Source organism: Gouania willdenowi, chromosome 6 (genome assembly GCF_900634775.1).
Source record: "Gouania willdenowi chromosome 6, fGouWil2.1, whole genome shotgun sequence".
Taxonomy (NCBI): domain Eukaryota; kingdom Metazoa; phylum Chordata; class Actinopteri; order Blenniiformes; family Gobiesocidae; genus Gouania; species Gouania willdenowi.
The window spans coordinates 21,609,453-21,632,925 of NC_041049.1; positions in this window are offsets into that span (position 1 = coordinate 21,609,453).

Sequence of the window (23,473 nt, forward strand, 5' to 3'; positions counted from 1 at the left end):
CTAGCAGCCGCATTCAAAGTCAAACTTCATTCCGTACGGCATGAGGTCTGATTGCGGAGTGGAGCGTTGGTGTCCCGCGAACGTCTGTGGCGTCGGTGTAAATGATTGTTTCATAAAATGTACTTATGCTCTCGAACAGGGGTTTTCAATGTGTGGGTCGTGCCTCTGCTGGGGGGGTGGTTTCAGGGGAGGCGCGGCGTACGAGAAACAAACCCGAAGCAATTGTGGTAATTTTTCTCAGAAGAAGAAAGAGGGAGAGTGTCTGTGACAGCTTCTGAGGCTTTTTGTCTCTTTCTCCTCAGCTCAGCTGGTTACGTTGTTGTCTTTGGTGGGTTTCTCAAGCATCTGACCACAGGTCTAAGTGTGCATAGGTGTGTGGGAGGGGGATCATCATGGTGATCCGCTCTATCTCAGTTTTCAATTAATTTCAAAACAGCATTGAAGGCATGACAAACATTTTTACATTGAACATTGTACACACAAAAATACATTAAAGAAGCATAATTTACATAGGACAAAAATAATAAATGTTTAAAAATAGGAACATTTGTCTTCCTGCCTGGTTCTTGCGTGCACGTAACCTGACACTGAAGACCAGTTTATTGATGGGTGAGAAATCAGTCACACAAGCATTACCTTTGAAAAATGTAGCATAACAGCATATCCGCTGTCAATATGTTGACCAAACTTTGCTATATTAGGGTCATGTACCTAATTAACATTTTAAAATCTCATCAATTGAACAAACCAATGAGGAGATGACAGGGAGACAGGAGGTAATCAGAAGACCTATATTTAGTCAAATGTTCATTGAATTTCAACCGTTAGTCCGATCTCTACCGTTCAAATGTTGTTGGTAAGCTACTAATCATGGCTATAAGCATGTAAAATGGTGTGTTTCCTGCATAAAGCAGTGATAAGAATGAATACTATTGGCCAAGAACAAGCATGTGTGACCTATCTGTAAAAAGTTAAAGTGACGGCCTTCTTTGTAGACCATAGGGTGCAGCGTATGAAATGTCGACCATAGAAAGCTGATTACACAGAGATGTGTTTCAGCCTCCTCGGACCTTCCTCTAATTTTTTTTACGTATTTTTAAAATTTTGTGAAAAAAAATCTCATGCTCACAAGTAGGTGGCGCTGTGTCTACAGTCAGTTATTTGTATTGGTATGTGTTAGTTGTCATAAAGTGATAATTTGTGTGAAGTTTCAGATTGATAAGCTTATGTACAGCAAAGATATTACATATTTACTGTTTCAGGGGTTAAAATGTAGATCTCGACCAGAGTTGAAGGCCTGCCACGCCCACACTGTGAGATATGCAAATACTTTCAAGACCTGTTGACTTCTCATCAGTGCTTTAGTGATGTGCACAAGTTCCAGACCTCTTGATGATTCCTGTTGGAGCTAGAGGCCCATAAATCTGATTAAAAATGTTTGATTAAAAATACCAGACTTCCTGTGGGTTTTAGAATATGGCTTGTAAAGCAAATTTAGCCATTTTCTTCTATTGTATTGTATTGGTTTATTTGAAAGGGGACAGTGCAATTTCATATAACCTATGAACAAACATGGTTGAAAAAAGCCAGAATTAGCCAGGAGGCTATTTTTCATCTGTAGTCCCCTGGCCAAAATGTAAAAAGGCAATAAAATATAAGCATGACAATACATGTACAAGTCAATAACAACAATGACAGTACCAGTTACAATATTAAAACACACAAAAAACCTGTTGCAATATTAAAACACACAAAAAGCACGTGTTCAAAAGGCTACGTTATCTAGTACAGTACAATACAATGCAGTGCAACATGCTCGACTTTTAATGTTGGCATGTTGGTTAGCTGTTTAACCTCCTCAGGTATTGAGTTCCACTCAGCAGCGCCCCTAACTGACCAGGCCGAGCTACTGAAAGCACTCCTGCGCAGAGGGATGACACAATCGCCTCTTACAGAGCCTCGAGTGACGCGCTCAGAGCTGTTTCTTTGGCTGACGAACTCTGCCAGAGGAGCTGGGGCCAAGTCATGTGTTATTTTGTATGTGAGACTCAAATCCGCAAATCTATGGAGACTTTTTTAGGATTGCACAGTGATGATAGTGCCTTGGTTTTCTATCCAAGACTTTAATGGCTTGTTTGTATAATGTTTCCAAAGGTCTTTTTGCACTCTGACTAGCCTGAGACCAACTTGTTAGGCAGTAGTTAAAGTGGCTGAAGATCATGGAATGTCGAAAAATTATTGCAGCTTCAGTTGACATTTCATGTCGGATTGAGCGGAAATTTGCTAGATTAAACTTGATATTTTTACATAATTTGTCAATATGGGCTTTAAAGGAGAGGTGAGAATTACTAACCCAAGGTATTTGTATTGATTTACAATTTGTAATTTTTCTCCAGCAACTAGTATGTCAGGAGTAGATGAAGCTCTATTGGTTTTACTAAAAAACATACCTACAGTTTTTGAAGTATTTAGCTGCAGGCAGTTCTCCTGCAGCCAGGAAGTGACAAGAGTCATTGCTTTCGTGAGTTTATCTGCAACAATGTCCTTGGAGCGACCATGAACAAATACAACGGTGTCATCTGCATACATCAAACATTCAACTTCAGAGCAGACAGTCGGCAAATCATTAATATAAAGGCTAAATAAGAGGGGCCCTAATATTGAGCCCTGAGGAACCCCGGTGGTTAGCCTAAGAGACTCAGACTTGCTGTTGTTAATTAATACAGATTGAGTACGTTTATGCAGGTATGATTCAAACCAGCTCACAGTGTCACGAGAGAAATTAAATTGTGAGAGCTTAGAAAGTAGAACAGAGTGGTTTACTGTGTTGAAAGCTTTCCTGAGATCTAAGAATACCGCCCCTACTACTCCACCCTTGTCAAGAGAAAATTTTATTTTCTCAATAAAAAGACATGTAGCCGTTTAAGTGGAGTGTTTGGATCTGAAGCCAAACTGCATGGTGTGGAAAGAGGGGGAGCTACTGTTTAAGTACTGGACAATCTGCTCAGCCACCCATTTTTCTGCAACTTTGGAAATGGCTGGAAGAATGCTTATAGGTCGGTAGTTATTTAGAGAAGTTGAAACACCAGATTTAAAAACTGGTGTAACAATAGCAGATTTCCAGGCCTTTGGAAAGTGGCCACTGGAAATTGAACGATTAATGATTGAAGCAACGGGAGAAGCCAGAGCGGATCCCAAATCTTTGAGCATGTTCGTGTCCATTCCAAATACGTCCCTGGCCTTAGATGGTTTGAGGGTTTTAATTATGTTAATGACTTTGGTCTCAGTGATGTTTGATATGAAAAATGACTGTGTTGCAGACAATGAGTATTCTTTTTTTTGTTTTACTGTAAAGTTCCCAGAGATTTCTGCTACAGAATCAATAAAGTAGTTGTTAAAGGCATCAGCTATTACCTTGGGTTCTGTTGAAATGTCTCCATTTAGTTCAATTTGCATTTGTTTTGTCTTATTTCTGAGGGAGTCACCTGTCAGTTTTTTTATATAATGCCAGGTTATTTTAGAATTTCCACGTGCACTATTCAAAGCAGTGATGAAAAAGTCAGCTTTAGATTTTCTTATTTCTTTCACTACTCTATTTCTTAAAGAGATAAATTGATGTCTGTTATATCCTGATTTTACAGCCAACTTCAAGGAATTATCTCGTTCTTTCATCAGTTTCAGAATAGATTGGTTTACCCAGGGAAGACCATTTTTTTTAGCCCTTAATTTAATTTTCCGTGTGAATTGTGTAATGATTTGTTGTATTTTGTTGGAGAATTGAGAACAATCCTTGTCCAAGTCTATGCCAGAGAGTAATTAATCCCAATTTACATCATTGATTGAGTCCATGAAGGTTTGTTGTTCCTGCTTTGGTATCCTAAAGGATTCTGTGGCTGGCAAAGATTCGAAACGCTTTTTATTTAATTTTCTGTTGACCATGATGAGATTGTGGTCAGACAATCCAGAAAGCATATTGTAAGATTTCAAAATCCTTTCTGGCCTGTTTGTAAAACAATTTGAGTGCTCGTAGAGTTTGTAATTCTCGTGGGGCCTGTAATCACCTGAGCCATATCCATTTTATCCATGACCTTTTTCAAGTTTTTCCTGATTTGTTTGACTTCCCAATTAACATTTAGGTCACCCAATATTATAAGTTTTTTTTCAAAGTTGATTTGTTTTAATAAAATGTCTAGCTTTTCATAAAAATCTGCATTAGAAGAAGGAGGTCTATGCATAACCACAAGAGTGAAGGACATTTGCTGTGACAAAGTTACATTTAAACCAAGAAATTCCAAATCATTCTCATCTGCAACATGAATTTCATTACAGATAAAAGTGTCCTTGGCATAAATCATGACCCCCCCCTCCCTTTGAACCCTGTCTGTCTTTACGAAACATTTTATAACCGGGTATAGATATTATTGCGGAGGGTGAGGTTTCATGAAGCCAGGTCTCAGAAAAGCATAGAAAGTCAATATTAGAGTCAGTAAGTAGGTGGCGGACTTGATCACTTTTTGACTTAATACTTCGTATATTCAAATGTGCACATAAAAGGCCTTTTGGTTTAGATCTTGAGTCCCAAATTAATTTAGAGTTATTCACTGTCTGAAATACCCCGAGTTTCCGGTGTTTTATTATTGCGGGATTTGTTGGTTTCCTGTTTCTAGTGTTGACGTTATTTGCAAGTAGCTTTATGTTTACTGTGCTGTCACCTGTTGCACGGTTCTCAAACTTACAAGGAAGAGAAAGAGAAGATGGGGCTCCGAATTTACTTGCCGTTGTAGAAAGAGTCTGACAGCTGGAGGTTAGCGAGTCGGCCGCTCCGGTGAGATCCATACCAGCTTTCAACCATGCCGCCCATGCTGTACTATTGCCGCCGCCACACCTACCAGCTGTTTGTGGACTGTTTACAACGCTCCCCCGCGCTGATTCCAATGAGGAGCCCATGGCACGGTTCAATGAGCACGATGAACCCCGGTGAAACAGCGCTCCACGGCCATCCCGAAAGGCGTCCTCGACCAAATATCCATTTGGCGGGGGCATCCCGTTCCCGTGCGGTGGAGAGGGCAGAGCTGTGCAGCCAGCAAACTCGCTGCTAATCCCTGATGGATCCGTCCAACTGGTAACCACATCCGCGTCGATCACTGGTCCCGCCGCGCTCGCCGGAGAGATGGAAGAATCGAGGTAAGTGCTTAGCTCAAACGTGTAGTTTGTAGTAAAAGTGCATACCTGTAAGTTTCCTGCGATGTTCTTGCTGTTGCTGTTGTTTGATGCGATGCTATGGGGGTTACCTGATGTTGGGCCATTTGTCGGACCGGGGCATTGGTGAATGTCCCCGGACAGCAGATGGTGATTATTAGTGCGAGGCTCTGTTGCGGCTTTAGCGCCGATTTGGTGTGCTTTCTGATTTCGCTGTACAGATGTGGATGAATGAGCGTAGCAGCCAGGACTTGTCTTCCAAGTCCGAGATGTTTGGTGACTTTGACTGTCACGAAGTCCACTGATATAGGTTTGATGATGCTATTGGAACTATAAGAGTCATCTAGAATTTGACCAGTATCTGTGTAAAAAAAGGTGTTTGAGAGTAGTGCAGCAACACATAAATAGGTCATAAATATATTCCTTAAAACATGTAAAAACCTATATATTCAACCATTTATACAAGCTTCTGAAACTGTGTTTCGTGTTCAGGATTTAATGGGCGGGTCAGAAATCATAGCCGCGTTACATGACGGAGCCATCATGAGCATAAACCTGACCCTGCTGCTGAAGCACACCAAACTTCTGCGGCCAGCAGTGGGCGCAATTCAGTCCCTAGTCTAAAACAAATGTATACATTATATAAGTTTCACTTTTTTAATGGAATTACTGAAATAAATACATTTTTCATGATATTCTAATTATATGACCAGCATCTATATATATATATATATATATATATATATATATATATATATATATATATGTATACTGTATATACATTTTCCATACTAAACCAGAATCAAAAAGATTTAATTCCCCAAGTACAGTTTACAAACAGCACAAGCAATTTAGCTTGGCAGTTGGAGCGAAGAACACATGCATCAACACACCAAGGCACCATCTACAGCACCATCATGTTAAGCTGAAAAGTAGGAAAACAGGAGGAAAGGAGCGGGGGAAAAGGCAGTCTGTAAACTGAGAAAATCTTCTTCAGTTTACAGGCACCAAAAGCAAAACATAACACAGTCACAACAAAACTCAAGAACATAGCACGTGGTCAGGGGGTAGGGGTGGAGAAAAGGATTGCAGCCAGCCGCTGGGGGGCGCACGTGTGCAGCTTCTCCTCCTGCTGCCTATGGGGGAGGGATTAGGGACTGAGGGCGAAAGAAGGCATTGAAACATGATTTGTTTGCTCCATTCTCTTCAGTCCCCGTTGCGGATGACGTGTGACAACCTTGGGTAGATCTGATTCAGAAACAAAATTCCAGGTGGCGGTGTCAGAAGAGGAGGGGGACGGAGAGTCATTTCTACACAAACATCCTGGCAAATAGATGAACCAGCCTTGAACGGCTGGCTTGTGAGGGGAGCCAATTATGAGGGGTGATTTGTTTTCGGTCAGGCAAGACACATGACCCTCCACTTATCCCAAGAGTCCATCATGTATCAGGCAGCAATTGTTCTGTCCGGACAGGCGGGCTCACCCTGCCCATTCTTTTTGTCGAAAAAATTTGGTCGATTGCATTGAGAGACCAGCTGATCAATTCCATAAATTTGTTTTTTTGGATAGAGATGCAGACAGAGGCTCCCATTAGATTCACAAGACACAAGAAAAAAACAAAGCAGCAGCAGGGGCAGATAAGGGAGGAAGGGAGCAGAGAAAAAAGTGACTGCCTTCCTTGAGAGCAAGAAGAAGACTGCTTCAGAAAGTTGTAAATCATCAAATTCTCAGTGGACAGATGGAACATGCTTCTTATGAATTCAGACTTTATTGTGCTTTAAAAAAAATAAAGAATTGGAATTTTAACTCAGTTTGTCTGACGTTCATATATCTCTTTTAAGGTCACGTCAAACCTTTCTAATTGGAATCCTCCATATTTCTGCGACACATCTGGTCATGTTAGAACACACAAATATGTTAAATATTCACAAACATGAGAGTGCAACTTTGCATGCCTTACCTGCATTACCTGACAGTATTTATTTTAAAGTATGTCACAACATGCACACTTGATATAAGATGTTTGGTCATTGTCACGATGAAGATGTCAAAAAGCTACAAAGAGCAGTGAAAGGAAATGAGGTTAAAGGAAATGCAGTCAAACCGACACAGTTATATGAAGTGTTTTGAGACGATCCCTATTTTCTAGTTTTGACAATGTACAGGTAGAATTAGCAGCTGTATCAACTATCAGGCAACACAGATCAGACTAAGTCATGAGTGAAGTGGTTCAAATAAACAAAAACTAACATTGTTGAATGGAAAAGGCTAAGTGCACAGCATACAACACTTTAGGACAACACTGTGTTTGAACGTTCAGTGTAAGAATTACTGTACCATTCTATAGCATACTCAAATAACTATGCCACCCAATTTTTTTTGGAAAATTCAGCAAATATTGAAAAACACTTAAAGGGGGTATGTTTTTTTCAGGCACATAGTACCATTCTATAGCATACTCAAATAACTATGCTACCCAATTTTTTTGGAAAATGCAGCAAATAATTAAAAAAAAACTTAAAAGAAATTTCCCTCTGTAGCACACTGTTCATGACCTTCAATTTCATCTCAATCAATCAATCAATCAATCAATCAATCAATCAATCAATCTTTTATTTGTATAGCGCGAAATCATAACCAATGGTATCTCAAGACACTTTACAGTAGAGCAGTCTTAAGGACGGACTCTTCATTTTATGGATACACACATATGCATATATACGTATATACACATACATATGTAGCCCACACCCAACATGAATTCATCATGGCGGCAAGGAAAACCTTCTGTTAAGCAGCAGGAACCTTGTGTGGATCCCATTCCTATGATGAACAGCCATCCACGTTATGCTGTGTTGGGTGTGTGCAGAGGAAAGGGTGGAGACAGAGTTGTTGAGACTCTGTAACTCCACACTGAGGATCCCACGGACCTGCAAGACAAAAGCCAGAAGGAGTACAGGAGCAAACACACAAGGGAAGAAGCAGACATAGAGGGAGTGTTAGAGAGAGGAATGGGACCCTCTCCGGTCCCTCTCTAACCTAAATGACCTCTCTCTTAACGCCCTCTCCAACCTCTCTCCAACCGAGCATGCCAGACCCCCCCGGCAGTCTATGCCTATTGCATCTTAACTATGAGCTATGAGCTGGTTCCTAACTAAAAGCTTTACCAAAGAGGAATGTTTTGAGCCTAACCTTAAAGGTAGAGAGGGTGTCTGCCCCCCGAACCGTGGTTGGTAGATGGTTCCAGAGAAGTGGGGCCTGATAACTGAAAGCTCTTCCTCCTATACTACTTTTAGAGACAAATGGAACAACGAGTAGGCCAGCATTTTGAGAGCGTAGTGTTCTGGGGGGATTGTATGGCACTACAAGCTCCTTGAGATAGACTGGTGCCTGTCCATTTAGGGCTTTATAAGTGAGAAGAAGAATCTTGAATTCTATTCTATATTTTACGGGAAGCCAATGCAGAGAGGCTAATACAGGAGTAATGTGATCTCTTCTCCTAGTTTTAGTCAGTACACGTGCTGCAGCATTTTGAACCAGCTGAAGTGTCTTAAGCGACTTGCTTGGGCAGCCTGCTAAAAGAGAATTACAATAATCCAGTCTAGAGGTAACAAAAGCATGGACTAGCTTTTCGGCATCGCTCTGAGACAGGATAGATCTGATTTTAGCAATGTTACGGAGATGAAAGAAGGCAGTTCTTGAAGTTTGTTTTATGTGAGAGTTGAAGGATAAATCCTGATCAAATAGAACCCCAAGGTTTCTAACAGTTGTGCTTCGTGCCAGAGTAATGCCATCTAGGGCAGTTAGGCTAGCATAGGTTTCTCTAAGGTGCCGTGGGCCCAGTACAATGACCTCAGTCTTGTCTGAGTTAAGAAGAAGAAAATTTTGGTCCATCCAGGCCCTAATGTCCTTTAGACAGGCCTCAAGTTTAGATAGCTGATTTGTCTCACCTGGCTTCATTGATACATACAGTTGGGTATCATCAGCATAGCAGTGAAAGTTAACAGAGTATTTTCTCATAACATTACCAAGGGGGATCATATAGATACAGAAGAGGATTGGACCTAGCACAGAGCCCTGAGGAACCCCATAGCTTACTTTAGTGTACACAGAAGACTTATTCACGTGTACAAACTGGTACCTATCAGATAGGTAGGACTTAAACCAGTTTAGGGCAGTCCCTGTGATTCCAAGTAATTCCTCTAATCGCTCTAGTAGAATATAGTGATCTATAGTGTCAAAAGCTGCACTAAGATCTAATAAAACCAGCACTGAGAGTCGTCCTTCATCTGAAGCCCAGAGTAGATCATTAGTTACTTTAACTAAAGCAGTCTCTGTGCTGTGTTGAGCTCTAAAACCTGACTGGAAGTCCTCGAACAGGCTGTTGTTTTGAAGGAAGTCACAGAGCTGAGCTGCCACAACTTTCTCAAGAATCTTTGAAATAAAAGGAAGATTAGATATAGGCCTGTAGTTTGCTAAAGTGCTGGAATCTTCTGTCTTTTTAAGAAACTCTAAGCTTATCTGACCATGAACACGCCCCCTTCAGTACTCATACAAACACACATGGATGTTTACTTCTGTTTTTCTGTGTGCTGTATTTGAATACTTTCTACATTTTTACATCGCTACAATACATTAGAATGATTATCAAAGTGAGGAATGCAAACGTACGAACGGAGATCTCTCTTCCCTGTCACCGACACACACACACACACACACGCTTATCCGTGCTGCTGCTGCTGGCTCTATAGTCCAGAATAGGGATTGCATTGTGTCTGTGTACTTATTAATCCACTTTCAACTACTACGATGAGCAGAGTAAACCGAGCGATACACAGTTATCGCTCAGCTTTTTGCTGTGACTGCAGCTGATTTGTCGGAGCTGGAAGCGGGGGAGGGGTACGAGTTTTATTTACATTTTGAATTTATTTTTTTATTTATTTTAATGTGCACATTAATGAGTACAGACAACATAAGCCATGGGTTTCTTACAAAAATATTTAAATGTTTATTTAATGAAAAGCTAAAGCTGCGGAGGCGGGTGCTGAACTGAGGAAGAGAACATAGGAGGGGGAGGCGCTCTGCTGTGGAGCGGTGGGCGTTAACTCGGCTGGTGACAAAAGGTCCGAGGCGTCTCTAGGAGGTAGGGGTGTTTCTAGGAGGACTCAGGTGTATTTTCATCTAAAATGGATGCCGTCAGAGTTTTTAAAGATTACTCAAACATACATAAATGATCCAAAGCAACCCTGAACCCAGACATGTTTTAAAAGAGGGAATGACATAGTAACATGATATAAATTTTTAAAAAGTCGATTTTACATAATACCCCCCTTTAACAAAAGTTCATGAGCTTTTCCCTTCTTAAGTCTCATGTGTCAAACTCAAGGCCCGGAGCCAAAATCTGGCCTTTCAGAGCATCTGATTTAGCCCGCAAGAGAAAATATGTTTGAAAAATAAATAAATAAATACATCACAGAAAATGTAAGTATCTGTCACTTATTGCTTACATATAGTTGATGTCTTCCATATTTATAACTGGAAATACAAACTTGATTATTGTGTGTCAAAGAACAGTCAAATGCATTTTTTAACCTGAAGGTTCAAATGGTTTTTATTTTTTATTTTTATGAAGGTGTAGTTTTACAATAGTTGGCCTAATCAAGCCTCTTTTTCCCCCACCAGGGGGAGCCCTCATCATTACTCGTCATAAGCAGCACATTAATATAATAATTTGTCAAAAGATTGATGTCATATATCTACATTGCTGCACATTGGTGAATAGGGTTGATGTAACTACAAATGTATGTGAATGAATTGTTGGAACATGAGATGATGCAAAGTTATACTTTCTATATTCTTGTATAAACAATAACATTTGGAATCAGGGAGACTTCACCTGGTTTGTACAAATTGGAACTGTGTGTTTCTTACTGGTTGAGGTATGTGGCTACTATGATGTCAGATAATATGTAGTTAAGCTAATTTTAGAAGGTTCAGAAGGTTGTGTTCTTGAGTTGGAGGGCATCTGTCTCCAATAGCAAACGCCCTCTTCAGTCATCCATACAGTGTTATAAAGATAACGCCTGCTAAACAAGTTTAATTTCCAATTGCTGCACGACAAATTAGGCTTGAATATTTAAATGTACAAATGAGCAACCATCAGCAACTCTTTCTGAGATTGAAACTAATTTTAGTGGAATCCCAGAAGCAACAAGCACGCAAAGAACATTGTTTTCATCAACATATATATAATGCTCCGTGGTCAATTTGAACATATAATCACATTTTAGAGGCCCAGCGTGGATTACGATACTGTGCTGTGTGGTGGCCTTTGTACAGACTCCATTTTGATTATTAAAAGCCAGGGACACAAGAGGCCAACTGTGTTTGGTCTCCTATTAAAGCGACTCTTTCCCCCTCATAAGAGGATTATCTCTGACACACGCTCAGGAGTTACATAAGGCTCTCGGAGGATAACATCTGACATTTTCTCATATCCTGCATTTTGGCAGCTTCAGGGCTCTGTGGCATTGCTGCGTTTGACACAAAAGAAAAGAAAAGAAAAACAAAACAGTGATGTACAAAAAAAGAATCTATATATTTTTGGGTTTAACCTGATCTTTTTATTTCTTAAAACATGCCATGAGATGATTTTGTTCTATTAAGTGTTATAAAAATTAAATAAAGCATTTTTCTTCTAAAACCCTAAAAAGGTCCAACTGAAATGTATTTTACTAGTAACTACTAGTTGTCTTACTCTCAAGACCATTGATAATTTACTCATAGAATGTCTATGCTAGGAGGCCACTTTGTATTTGAAATGTTTTGTTTGCAACTTTTACAACTCTCGACCAATATAAGAGTCTCATTTCCTCACAATTTGAGGATAAAGTATCCACCAAGCCTTTTCACACTTTTGGAAATCTTGCTCTAGTTCAGATCTCGCGCGTGAGTTCAATGGTTCAGAGGGATAAACTCACCTTGGCTGACAACGAGTCTGACAGAGGTTTAGATCATTTTTACTGTAAGAGCATTGATTCCTTGAAAATTTTTTTGCAAAAACGTGGTATCTGTCTCCAAGGCAGAAATGCAAAGTTAGCTGCTAAAGCTAATGCTGCACACAAGATGAAAATTCAGGTTTTTCCTGCTTTTTAAACGGTGACCAATCAGCTGATCAGTGCGGCTCATCCAGGATGTGATGTCTTTAAGACAAGCCTGGAGTTTTATTAACTGATAAGTTTTATCTGATTTCATTGAGAGATAAAGCTGTGTATCATTCGCATAGCAATGGAAATGTATATTATGTTCTCTGATAATGTTACCTAGTGGAAGCATATATAATGTAAAGAGTATTGGTCCCAAAACTGAACCTTGTGGAACTCCATGATTAACTCTGGCGTGAGCTGAGGACAGATTATTAACATGAACAAAGTGGGTTCTGTCTATTTCTATTTCTTTCATTCTAAAAACACTTTCCAGTCTCTGCAGCAGTAGATGATGATTTACTGTATTGAAGGCTGCACTGAGATCTAAGAGCACCAGAACTTAGACCAACCCTCTGTCTGAGGCTAAGAGGAGATCATTGGTTACTTTTACTAAGGCAGTCTCTGTGCTGTGATGGGCTCTAAAGCCAGACTGAAAGCTCTCATATAAATTGTTCCTATGTAGGTGATCACATAGTTCACCTGCAATGATGTTTTCAACAATTTTGGAAATAAAAGGGAGAATGGATATTGGCCTATAATTGGACAACTCACTTGGATCGAGGGTTGGTTTTTTAAGGAGAGGTTTGATTATAGCGGTTTTAAAGGCCTGTGGAAAATAACCTGTTACTAAAGATGTATTAATATAATTCACCATATTAGTGCTAATTAGTAGAAGAACATCTTTAAATAGTGGAGTTGCTATTGGAGCCAAAATACAGTTTGTTGGTTTAGAAGCACTGTTGAGGTCAGACAGACCAATTGGAGTGAAACTATGTAAATAAAAGCTGCATGTTGGGTATATTTCAGGAGCTGCTTTGTTTAAAAAAATATTGAGCACTCCTGCAGGGGGGACATTAGCTTTGTTTCTAATTGTTAGAATTTTATCAGTAAAGAAATCGATGAAGTCGTCACTGCTCAGGTTGACAGGAATAGAGGGTTCGACAGAGCTGTGGCTTTTTGTGAGCTTGGCTACGGTGTTGAATAGAAACCAGGGATTGTTCTTGTTTTTCTCTATTAAAGTTGAGTAATAGGAGGTTCTAGCTTTGCGAAGAGCTTTTTTATAAGCTAACAAACTTTTTCTCCAGGCAATATGAACTTCTATCAAGTTTGAGGAGAGCCACTTCCTTTCTAATTTTCGCGATGGCTGTTTTAGAAGATGCAATTCAGATTTATACCAGGGGGCGACCTTTTTATGAACTATCATCTTCTTTTTAAGCGGGGAAACAGCATCCAGAGCTGTGTGCAGTGACAACATTGCACTGTTGACAAGATCATCTATTTTCTGTCGTATTATATTGATAGCTGCTCTCTGTTGAGATATCATATAGATCAGAGATAAGCAATGATGGAACTAAATCTTTAAATTTAGCTTCAGCTTTCTCAGACAGTGATCTACTATAGTGTACTCTTCTCTCAGAATTTAAGCATGCTGATATTCTGAATTCAAAGGATAACAGGAAGTGATCTGAAAGAATATGATTTTGAGGATATATTGTCAGGTGGTCAATATCTTTACATTTTGTGTAAAGCCGATTGAATAATTGTGAGATAAATAATTTATTTAGGCTGTTGTTTTGAGCATCAACATGAATGTTAGTCACCTACTATAATAGCTTTATCAGTGCTCAGCACCAGATCAGTGAGAAAGTCAGAGAATTCAGATATGAATACGGACCAGGAGGACGGTATACTATAACCAATAAAGTTAGTTTAAAGTGGGTTTTCAATTTTGTTTTTGGGATTACAAATTTCAAGGGAGAGGCTTTCGAATTAAGTTTGGTTTTTGGGGTAACTGATCAGCTAGAGTGAAAAACTGCTGCCACTCCTCCTCGACCACTCTCACGGGGAATATGGTGACTACCATAATTGGGAGGGCTGGCTTCATTAAGAGCAACAAAATTTTCATTTTTGAGCCAAGTCTCCATGAGGCATAATAAATCTAGTTGATGGTCAGTTATAAGATCACTCACCAAGAGAGATTTAGACAAAAGTGATTTGATATTTAATAGTCCACATTTAATACTTTTTTCATTGTTTTGTGTTCTGTTTGTAGTTTTAATTTTGATTATATTTAACTCATCTATTGTGGGCTTTAGTTTGTATTGCATGTTGTTCTGTACAGCTCAGCACAGTGTTTATGGGGAATAAGTGCTGTGTGCTTTGAGTAAAGGGCTTATCTCTAAAAGTGTTGGTTTTAACTGCTGGTTTATTCTCAGTTAGTCATGCGCTTGTGGAGTTGTGAATCACAGACTGTAGATTTAATTTTAGCGTTCGTGCTCCATATAAATTTGGGTGGACACCGTCTTTTTTTAATAGATCAGCACGTTTCCGAAAGAGGTCGACGTTATCAATAAACATGAAATTATGGAGTGTGCAGCAGGATTGTAAGAAGTTGTGCTGCTGTAGTAGGCGGCTAAATCCTTCTATACCCCTATTTAATGTAGGAAGAGGACCAGAAATTAATATTGATTTCCCACATGCCTTTATAACGTTGAAGAGAGGGTTTAACTTGCTCATGGTCCGTATCGATTCACGTTGGATAGTATCATTTGGTCCTTACATGTAACACAAATTTAGTGACAGCTGCTGGCATCGTTGGTAACATTTGATTAAGTTTGTTTAAGATAGTGTGAACTGTAGCACCTGAAATACAGTGTCATTTCCTTGTCATATTGTATTCTCTCTGTATTTAATACCTATTACATTTTAGGTTGCCTTTTAAAATCTGGCCAGGGACACCAGATGAAAACTAGCCTCTTTTGTCTAACTCTGGCTCATTTACACCATGTCTGTTAATTAATGTGCATTGTCCCTTTTAAATAATCAATACATTCAAAATCAGTATAATTTTCCCAACATGACATAAAAATTGTATTGGTTTTTTTACTTACTTTTTGTCATGATTATAACAGTTTGTTCCAGTGAAGCCCAAAATAAACTACATATTGTATTTTATCTCAGTTGTTTATATAATCCCTCTGTATTATAAATGTTTGAAGAGAAAACAGACTTCTATGGCCTTCTTCTTGGTTGTAGATAACGTGTGCTGTGTGTGAGCTGCACTAAACGACAAGGCTCTGATGTCACGTCCTGTTTCATCCCCACATTTTTCTGAGAGAAGACTGAAACTCCTGCTGTGACTTCAGCGTGGTTGCCGGGGTGACACAGCTGTGAGACGATTGCTGTTTTCTCCCATCGTTGTCCTTCCTCTGAGTGTACATCACGTCTCCTCTTTCACAGTCTTTGTCATCGCCCTCTCACACACAAGGGCAGCAGCAAGCAGTGGTTTGACATGCATGCAGTATAAAATGTGATTGACTGCTGTTTAGATATGTGTGTTTGTCTGTGATGATAATTGGGTAAAAGCTCCTTAACTAAAGCTGACACTGTGTGACCTTAACCTTGTTTATACATGACAGGATGATTTCATCCACCTTCATCCAAGACTCAATGATCCTTAGCATTACTTCAGGGTGACATTAACATAAACGTTCATACTGAACAGTATTATTCAATAAGGTATCACATTAGATTAGTGATATTAAACAAAACAAAAGCATATGGAAATGCCTGTTACTTTCAAACAGGTTAATGTTATCGGTAACACTTTACTTGAAGTTTTATACTGTACATAAGGCTGACATGACACCGTCATCATTATGACATGACACCTGCCATTAGCATGTGTTATGGCTGGTGACTCCTGGCCTCTCAGCCCAAATATACCCAGCTGCAGCCGCGGAAATGTACAAGCGACGCCCCTACAACCACGCCCCCTACTACAAACCACACCCTCGCAAGCAATTTTTCAATGCACTGAGCCGTTAAAAAAAACGCCTACATGTGCCACGCAAACATGCTCTGAGCCGCGCCCACATGTGCGACGGTGGCCGGCGAAGCAGTTTTTCAATGTAACCTCAAATTTAGGCAGGAAGTGGAGGTGGTAGCGGTTAGGGTTAAGGTTAAGGTTTGGGTTAGTTAAAAAGGAAGTAAAGTATTACAAAGTTCCCCAAATTTGCCAGAAAAGTGGAGACAGTAGCGGTTTAGGTTAGTGAAAGAGAAGGTCATCGGCTGCAATCTGCCCTCCCTCCAGGACCTGTACGCCTCCAGGATTTTGAGGCGTGCAGGAAAGATTGTGGCCGACCCCTCCCACCCCGGTCATAAACTATTTCAATCTCTCCCCTCTGGAAGGAGGTTTCGGTCCATCAGGACCAGAACCTCCAGACACAAAAACAGCTTCTTTCCCTCTGCCACCATCCACATGAACACACCCCAAGTCACCCACTGAACCCCCCCACCCGATCACCACCTCCATGATGACATTATCTGCTACACTGTATATATATATATTTATATGTATCCTATTTATCCTTTATTCTCTATCTATCCTTTATTTATCCCTCATCCTTTATATTTATCATTATTATTATTATTATTATTATTATTATTATTATTGTTGCTGGGTTGTTCTTTGTTTTTTTATTTTTTTATTTTTGTTGTTGTTTGTTTTGTGCACCAACTACCAGACAAATTCCTTGTACTGTCCTTAAAACTGTACATGGCCATTAAAAACATTTCTGATTCTGATTCTGATTCTGAAACGGTTCAGGTCCAGGTATTGGCTCAGGGGGATCGATAGGCCACGGTTTGTAGTAGGGGCGTGGTTGTAGGGGCGTCGCTTGTACAGTTCTGCGGCTGCAGCTAGACGCTTCTCTCTCAGCCTGCCCGTCCTCCCTCTCACCTAACACACCTGATTTGCATCAGTAATGAGGTGGAGAGGGAGGAGGAGCTGTATAAAGGGCTGAGAGGACCAGAAGAGAGGAGGCACAACATTCCACCAGCAGCAGACATGTAGGGAGAGTTCCTAAGCTCCCCACTTGACACTTTTGTAAGTGTGTTATTTTAGTTTGGACTGGAGATTTCTGGTAGTCCTGTTTTCATGTTTATGTAGATTTAGTGTTTTTTACTTTTTGTAGCTGTAGGGTGGACGCTGGGTGTAACAACCCTGTATAGGGTTGGTCGAGTGTCCTTCCTACTTTTGTTTAGTTTGGCTAGGGTCTCCAGTCCGTTTTGTTTTCTTGATACTGTTAATATTTTTGTTAATAAATACCTAGAAAAACCTTGATTTCTGTTATGGCGTCTGTTATGGTGCGGCCCCTTAAGCCTTCTGAGGCATCCTAGAGGGAGCTGTGACACATGAAAAAGGTGTTATGAATGCTGTCATTAAGTGTTGTTCATTGCCCTAACCCTTTGTTACCCTAACCGTAAATAACCCCACTAGATCCCTCCACCTAACCCAAAAAATGCCAACATAGCTCCAAAGGTATCACAATTTCGTGAATGACTAAGCAACTGCATTTTGCAATAGTTACTCCATTACTTTTTAAGACTGGAAAATTGTTTTCTCCAAATTCCATAACTTTTCCAGGAATTTCATGACCGTGGGGACCCTGTGCTAATAACAGAACTGTAAATAATTTTTTCTGCTTTACCTGAAATAATATCTGACGTATTTTTGGCACTGTTGTAAATCACTTTGAGGTCACAGCATGTCTGAAGGTATAGCTGAAATCTGACTAAAAACTCCCAGTGAAGGATCTGTGTTTGTCTTGGATCAAATTTGGATAAACTCAAACCCCATTAATAAGCTTAAACTAGATGTAGACAAATGATTTGAATTAGATACCGATAACACCTCAAACCTGAAAGCTGGTGCACAACAAAGCACCAGTAAATTTAATAAAACAAATCTTTACATTTAGAAAAGTCTAATCCCTAATAGGCTTTATAGAAGACATCCTGGCCTCTCCGATGACATCATGTGTCAGGATGGGATAATGGGAACTTTTTTCTTAATGAAACAAACCCAAGTACTGTATACAGCAAAATGTCCATAACAGGAAAAGAAGAAACTGGAAATCAAATCTAATCACCTGTTGCAATCATATTATTTTTATTTGTGTAACACACCAAATATTAAAAGACTGGGCTCAGAGTGAAGCTAAACATTGTGTTAGCAAATATAAAAGCTTTTCATTGAAAGAGAACATTTAACTGGGCTAGCTAATCTAAATTAACCTTGCTAATTTACATTACACAACACTTAACTGTATTTCCTATCAAAATTCAAATCAAATAAATTATCCTCAACAACAATTTGAAAACACTTAATTTTTTTTTGAACTGTTGCTTTTGGGATGGACATCATCCATCTTAATAATAATTCATGTTAAGTCATTTTATTTAAAAGTGCCTTTCCTGCCACCCAAGGACACTTTACAATAAAAACAGAATAACAAAAACAGTGCAATACATTAAAAACAGAATAATACAAAAAAAGAAGTGAAAAGAAAAAAAGAGCAATGTAGGCAAAATTAGGAATGAAATATCAGAAAATATACAGTTTATATTTGAATAGGGGTAATGTGTCAATGTTTCTGATGTCGGGTGGGAGGGAGTTCCAGAGTTTGGGAGCAGAGCGACTGAAAGCTCTACTCCCCATGATACTGAGGTGGGCAGTGGGTACAGTGAAGTGATTGGAGGATGAAGACCTGAGGGAGTGAGAGGGAGTGAGGATAAGAAAGAGGCCAGACAGATGGGGGGATGTGGATGGCCTTGATGATGATTCTGAACTTGATGGGGACAGGGGAGGTATGATGAGAGGAGGGGGTTCTGGTGATGATACGGGCTGCAGAGTTCTGGACCAGTTGGAGCTTATGGAGGAATTTGTGAAGGACACCGAAAAGGACTGAGTTTTAAAATTGATCCAGGAAGTGACGAGGCTGTGAACCAGGATAGCAGTGGAGTGAGGTTAGGGATTAGGGTCAAGGTTAGTATATTTTTTAGTATTTTTTTTTGGTGGGCAGTTGTCCCTTTTTCCAATTATGGGGTGGGCAAATGTTGTGGTGGGCCTTTGGGGCAGATGGTTGTGGGATCATGGAGGGACTTCTGTAGCCATGGTCCTCGCTCCTTATGATTCCTGTGCAGGTTACTTGCTCACTGCATTGGTGGTCGGGGTGGGTCTGACTTGGGCCAGATACTCTTAGAGCCAGGGCTGTTTTCCTGGTCCACGATCCCTGATGTAATACCTTGTGACATCATCATTAGTGGTCTCTTATCTGATTATATATTGTTTCATAATAAAGTATAGCATCCCCTATCTCAGAGAGCTAGAGATGGCCCGAATAATGCAATAATAAAAAGAATTGCAAAAAAAAAATGTGTTGTGAAAATGTTAGATTTGCAGCATTAATCTTAGATGACAAATGCAGAAAAAAGGGAGTATGTCACATTATGTCTTCAAATTTTCATTAAATTCAAGATTATGAGTTGTTCCAATTCAAAGAGGCAGAAACGCACATTAACAATTTGAAATGAAAGATTTGTCTTCCTCTGGAAGGTTAATACATATTTCATACGCTACTTCTTTATTTATTGTAATAGAATCATAAGAAGAGTTTTAACAGATGCAACTATAACCTAAAACATGTGGTGAACAACCAAATACAGATGTGTAGTTGGTACACACTGCATATAGTCTGGTAATAGTGGCCAGCATAGGATTGCTGCAGGAAAGGACCATTAAATAAACACTGTTCGAGTATGGCTCATGGGAACTGAAAGGTTGTAGCAAAAATCCAATACTAAGTATTTGACAGGTTATTATTGTGAAACCTGTAGTTTTTCTTAAGTGGCTTTGGGACATAAATGTAAAACATGAAGCAGAAATCCATTTGCATTAATATTATAAGCGGCCTACCTTTTTTTCCTTAAATGTTAAGCCCTAATCCCCAGCTGGAGCAAAAGAAAAAGAAAAATATGTTCCCTTAATTGCGTGTTTAATTATTATTTTGGTATTTTTTGGAAAAACATAACATGGGTTTTGTCTCCACCACAATCTCAGCCAGTGTGTATCATGAGGTAATGAGCCCTAATAACACTGCAAATGGATTGAGCAGCCCAAACGTGACCCAACATCCACTGTGAATTATTATATCAGATCATTTGAAGGGCAAAGCTGGTGCTGGATCCCTCTGACAGCCGACAGAGGAAATGACTTTCCTGATAAGACGCTCATTTCACAGCCTTGTTTTGGAAAATGGGTCAGCGTTAATGTAATGGCCATATCAATAACCAGAGCAATCCTTCCATCAATCCCCATTTGTGCCCTTATTATTGTCTGCTTGGATTGGAAACAAAACCACACATGAATGTGGAAGTGCAAGTTAAAATAATAGACAACAAGAAATGTCATCATGCAATTGGGAAAAAATCTCGTAAGACTGTCAGTGCTGTAGTTTTTTAATCTCATTTATTTCCTTGGAAAAGCACCAAGTTTTTCCTAAATGGGTACATTTGTCTTTTCCAGATAGCATCTCCCTTACTTACCAGTGTTTGACAGAACATTTTATTTAATTTGCAGTTTAACTGCAACATAAAAGGACATCTAATGACCTGAGTCTATGGCTGCGTTTTCATTACCCTTGGAAATGCACAAAATCTAAATGGTGCAATAAGAACCGGTAATGGAAACACCTGAATTTCCAAAAAACACTCAAATATCGCTAAAAAGTTTTTACGCTTTTATGAGGTATTTCAGACGTTTCGGTATTGAAATGTCTTGCATCAGCGCCATGGAAACACTTTTTCTGCAAACACCCGTCACAGAACGTGGCGTATCTGGTCACATGACCACTGCTCTCCGAGAAAACATGGCGCGGTACATGTAAAAAGAAGAGAAGACCGGGATATTCCCTAGCATTATATTTTAGAATTATTATTGCTACAATAAATGTCAAACAACAAAGGAATACGGAGTGTTATAAGTAGGTTCAAAGCGTCCGTCTTCCTGCAGCGAAGTCTTGCGAGAGTTACAAATCGCCTGCCCAAAATAACCTTCAATGGAAACACGTTCAAAGCACAATTATACTTTATCGACATTTAGAAGTATGGCTTGTATTTTGTGAAAATCTGTAATTGAAACCCAGCTCGTGACTTTATTGTAGGTATTTTTAAGCCAAAAACTAAATATTTGTCCCCTAAAAAAAACAATATTTCAAAACTGATCCTGGATGGTTCTGGGCAAATCCTGCCGGTATTCTGTGGTGTAGCACTGCCTCGGATGGATTTTTGTTTGTCGAATAGCTCACTGGCCAATAGGGGCAATGCTGGTGTACTGGTGAACTGAAACATCATGAATACATATTGATTTAGGAGCACAACATACCCGTAATGATAAACCAGATATCAGTTAGTGGGTGGCTAATCTTTAACTGTGTTTTCATGTTATTGTTTTTGTATTTCAAGCACATTTCCGTCCTGTTTCAATAAAAATTAGTATGTTGTGGTTTCTTCTTGTCACCTAATCAATGTGATTCCTAAATATAAATACAATGCCACCGGCAAGAATTCACAGCACTTCAGCAATCAGGTCTTATTTGAAGAGTGGCCAGACAAAAGCCAGGTGTCACTAAATGGTACCATAATGATTCTCAGACCTGGAATATCAAAATTATCTGGTGAAACCTGAATTGAACTTTTTGGCCCGGACATCAAGCATATCTAGAGTAAGAGGCAATGCTCATCACCTTTGTGCAGTGGGGAGTTTTTCTACGAGAACTGGGCAATTAGTCTACATCAGACTAGGGCATGGAATATCATTCTAACACCACAATGAGCCAAAGCACAGCTAAGATTACAGAGGAGTGGCTGTGAATGTCCTTGAGTGACCCGGCCACAGTCTGGACTTGAAACTAATCAAACAGCTCTTCAAAAATCTAAAAATGGCTGTCCATCAATGCTGCTTATCCAACTTGACTGAACTTGTGGAGACGAATGGGAGGAACTGCCCAGAAAAGAAGTGCTGCCAAAACTGGTTCAAACAAATATTAGACCAAGTTTGTAAATGCCTGTGCAATTAATATGTTCAAAAGTTGACATTTTCAACAAATATATGAAATGTCTAAACAAGTTTTTAGTTTTTCATTATGGGGTATTTTTATTTTGTGTAGATTTCTAAAAAGGAAACAACTGTATACTCAGTAGCTGTTTAAGACTAGCGCTGTAAAATAATAAAATGTAGTCAACATTAAGGGATGTAAATACTCTCTGGCAGTGACGTGCAGTCAGGGTAGGCAAGGTAGGCAGTGCCTACCCAAGGGTGAATTGATATTTTCATTATTTGTTTTAATTATAATATAATTATACATTATTTATATTTCCATTTCTAATAGCCTACAGTACCTATAAGTATGAAAGTGTCAGCATTTTGTGCTTTTCTTAGACCAAATGACTAAACAGCGCTAATTCCTGGTACTGCTGCACAGTCTCGCTCCGCTGTAAGGCTGGAAGAGGCCACACCCTTTTAAAAAACAACATTGCTGCCTCTGGCCCCATAGCGTGTTTTTATGTGTTTACGTATGTGCAGTCAGTTCCCCAAGGTGAAAACCATTTACGTAAAAAGGCAGCTCTCTACACTGCGATGCTAAATACTATACGTAAGTTCACAGTGCATTAGTGAATTGATCCAGCGTGGTTGCTACAGCTGCTACGTTCTCTAGCTAGTGGGTGGGATAACACTACAGGCCAGACGACAGCGTGAGAAACGATAGAGAAACCTTTTTTTGAGGAAATACAAACTTTTAAAAGATGGGAGACCAACACCTGAGCTACCAGACCTTCAGCAAAGGTAAGGTCATAACATTGTTCGTATTTTCCACAGTGAATGGTACAAAAGGAAGGAATGGCTTTATGGATGCACTTCACTGAGGCTGTTCTGATTTGTTGCCATATGAAATTGTCATTGGTGGTCTCGATTTGCAACATGCCTACCTAGTGGTCACGGCACGTCACTGCTCTCTTTTCAGCATTACACACAAAAGCATCAGCCATCAATTTTTAAAGGCTTTTAAGGACAGTAGGTTGAACCTTTCTTTTCATGTTTCTATATCACCCTTTTAAATCGGGGCTTTCGGGGCTTTCGCCTTTAATTGGCCATGTAATGTTATTACATTAATGGAATTTGTCCACTGCACTTAACCCATCCCTGAGGAGCACTGGGCAGCCATTT